Source organism: Monodon monoceros, unplaced genomic scaffold (genome assembly GCF_005190385.1).
Source record: "Monodon monoceros isolate NGI ecotype Baffin Bay Population unplaced genomic scaffold, NGI_Narwhal_1 Super_Scaffold_22, whole genome shotgun sequence".
Taxonomy (NCBI): domain Eukaryota; kingdom Metazoa; phylum Chordata; class Mammalia; order Artiodactyla; family Monodontidae; genus Monodon; species Monodon monoceros.
The window spans coordinates 44,393,712-44,397,326 of record NW_021703779.1 but is presented as its reverse complement, the minus strand read 5'-3'; the positions used below and the strand labels follow the sequence as shown (position 1 = coordinate 44,397,326).

The 3,615-nt window shown below is 43.7% G+C and overlaps 1 pseudogene; it reads right to left on the bottom strand.

Annotated features, from left to right (window-relative positions):
* Positions 1-1,095: 1,095 nt before the first annotated feature.
* Positions 1,096-1,187, bottom strand: LOC114906635 (annotated as a pseudogene).
* Between the last annotated feature and the right edge of the window lie 2,428 nt (positions 1,188-3,615).

Below are 3,615 nucleotides of genomic sequence, written 5' to 3'. Positions count from 1 at the left end.
TGCCAGCCGACTGCCAGTGGGACCTTAGCAGGCCATGGATAATTCAGGCCAGTAATCTCCTCAGAAGGCAAATCTCTGATGCAGAGCCGAGGGTAGGCTGTCCAAGAGTAAAGGTGCAGCCTCTGCCAGATGCTGGAATATGACTTGGTGTGGGGCTGAGGAAAGTGGGGCAAGGGTTTACCAAAGGCAAAAGGAATTCTCTCTGGGGGGCATCCAGCACGTCATGTGGTCTACAGTCATGTGGAATCCTTTCCCACATCGTGTCCAGACCCTCAGAAACTGCCCTCCTGAGTGCAAAAGTTCCAGCCACAGGACTCTCTAGCAGTCTTCCTCTTCTCCCTCCCAACATGGTGCAGAGATAAAGGGTCAAAGCTGAGGCTAGTCCCTCTTCAGCTTGCTTCACATAGTTTCAGTTTTCAGAGATACATACATAAGTCATTATGGTTGGGTCACTTCTGCAAAAGCCAGGTGGGGAGGCATAGAGCCACTCCTATTGTGTCTTCACCCAGGGGGTGTTTGTTCAGTATATAAGGCCAGTTCTAAGAGACAGACCTACTCGGGTTGTCTTCATCCATAATAGATGTGTAATACCAAATAAGTGAAAATGTATTAGATATAATGACACTCAATGAGAAGTATCAGGGTAATATTAGTCTAAAAATAAGTAATGTTTCCTCCTCTTCCATTTTCTGGAAGGCATTATGTAAAATTGGTATTATTTTCTGAATGTTGGGTAAATTCTTCAGTGAAACCATCTGAACCTGGAGATTTATTTTTTGTGAGCTTTTTTCTATTAAAATTTTTTTTCCTTCTAGTTTGATGGAAATACAATTAATATACAGCACTGTATAAGTTTAAGATGTACAGTATAATGATTTGACTTACATACTTCATGAAATGATTACCCCAATAAGTTTAGTGAACATCCATTATCTCATACAGATACAAAATAAAAGAAAAAGAAAAAAAATTTGTATTTGTGAAGAGAACTCAAGATTTGCTCTCTTAACAACTTTCACATATAACATACAGCAATGATAATTATATTTATCATGCGGTACACTACCTCCCTAGTACTTATTTACCTTATAACTGAAAAATATGGAATGCTTCATGAATCTGTATGTTATCCTTGTGCAGGGGCCATGCTAATCTTCTCTGTATCACTGAAATGAGCACTGTTGATCTTCCTTTTATTAGGTTGTCAGAGCTTTTTATATATTCTAGTTACAAGTCATTTGTTGGGTATGTGTTTTGCAAATTATATTTTCCCAGGCTCTCACTTACTTCTTCATTTTCTTAACAGTGTCTTTGAAAGAGCAAAATGTTTTAATTTTGAAGTTCAATTTATTTATTTTTTCTTTTGTAGTTTGTTTTTTTGTGCTGTAATCAAGAAATTTTTGTGAAATCCAAGGTCACTAAGATTTTCTCCTTTTTTTTAGAAGTTTTATAATCTTAGCTCTTTTAAAATTTTTTAATTGAAGCATAGTTGCTGTACAACATTATATGTTACAGGTGTATAATATACTGACTTTGGGGGTATGATACCAAAAGTGCAAGCAAGAAAATAAAAATATACAAGTGGATCTACATCAAAATAAAAAGCTTCTGCTCAGCATAAGAAACAATTGACAGAATAAAGAGGCAAGCTGTGGAATGGGAGAAAATATTTGCAAACCAAAAAGATAAGGGTTTTATATCCAAAATGTATAAGGAACTCATACAACTCAATAGCAAAAAAGCAAATAATGTAATTTTTAAATGGGCAGAGGACCTGAATAGACTTTTCTTTTCCCAAAGAGGACATACAAATGGCCAACAGGTACATGAACAGATGTTCAACATCACTAATTATTAAGGAAGTGCAAATCAAAGCTACAATGAGATGTCACCTTCCACCTGTTAGAATGGCTATCATCAAGATGACAGGAGATAAGTGTTGGCAAGGATGTGGAGAAAAGGGAGTCCTTGTGCACTGTTGGTGGGAATGTAAATTGGTGCAGCCACTAAAAATACAGTATGGAGCTTCCTCAAAAATTAAAAATAGGACTATCATATGATCCAGCAATCCCACTTCTTTGTATATTCCAAAGGAAATGAAAACAAGATATTGAACAGATATCAACACTCCCATTTTATTGCAGCATTATTCACAATAGCCAAGATATGGAAACAACCTTAGTGTCCATCAGCGGATGAACGGGTAAAGAAGATGTGGTATATACATACAACAGAACATTATTCAGCCATGAGAAATGAGTAAATTCTGCCATCTGTGTCAACGTGGATTGACGTTGAGGGCATTATGCTACATGAGAAAGTCAGACATAGAAAAACAAGTACTATATGATCTCACTTATATGTGGAATCTAAAAACATAAAACTCATAGAAACAGAGAGTAGACTGATGGTTACCAGGCGCTGGGTGTAGGGGAAATAGGGAGATGTTGGTCAAAGTGTACAAACTTTTAGTTATAAGATGAATAAATTCCAGAGAACTCATGTACAACAGGGTGAGTATAGTTAACAATACTGTATTGTAGGGAGAGATCGGGGAAGATGGCGGAAGAGTAAGACGCGGAGATCACCATCCTCCCCACAGATACACCAGAAATGCATGTACACGTGGAACAACTCCTACAGAACAACTACTGAGCGCAGGCAGAAGACCTCAGACCTCCCAAAAGGCAAGAAAGTCCCCACGTACCTGGGTAGGGCAAAAGAAAAAAGAATAAACAGAGACAAAAGGATAGGGACGGGACCTGCACCAGTGGGAGGTAGCTGTGAAGGAGAAAAGGTCTCCACACACTAGGAAGCCCCTTCGCGGGTGGAGACTGCGGGAGGCAGAGGGGGAAAGCTTCAGAGTCATGGAGGAGAGCACAGCAACAGGGGTGTGGAGGGCAAAGCGGAGAGATTCCCGCACAGAGGATCAGTGACGACCGGCACTCAGCAGCCCGAGAGGTTTGTCTGAGGAGGCTTGTCTGCTCACCTGCCGGGGTGGGCGGGGCTGGGAGCTGAGGCTCGGGCTTCGGTCGGAGCGCAGGGAGAGGACTGAACACAGCCTGCGGGGGGTTAGTGCACCACGGCTAGCCGGGAGGGAGTCCGGGGAAAAGTCTGGACCTGCCAAAGAGACAAGAGACTTTTTCTTCCCTCTTTGTTTCCTGGTGCGCGAGGAGAGGGGATAAAGAGCGCTGCTTAAAGGAGCTCCAGAGATGGGCGTGAGCAGCGGCTAACAGCTCAGACCCCAGAGACGGGCACGAGACGCTAAGGCTGCTGCTGCCGCCACCAAGAAGCCTGTGTGTGAGCACAGGTCACTATCCACACCCCGCTCCCGGGGAGGCTGTGCAGCCCGCCACTGCCAGGGTCCTGGGATCCAGGGACAACTTCCCCGGGAGAACGCATGGCGCTCCGCAGGCTGGTGCATCATGCTGGCCTCTGCTGCCGCAGGCTCGCCCCACACTCCATACCCCTCCCTACCCACGGCCTGAGTGAGCCAGAGTCCTCGAAGCAGCTGCTCCTTTAACCCCGTCCTGTCTGAGCGAAGAACAGACGCCCTCCGGCTACCTAAACGCAGAGGCAGGGCCAAATCCAAAGCTGAGCCCCGGGAGCTGTGAG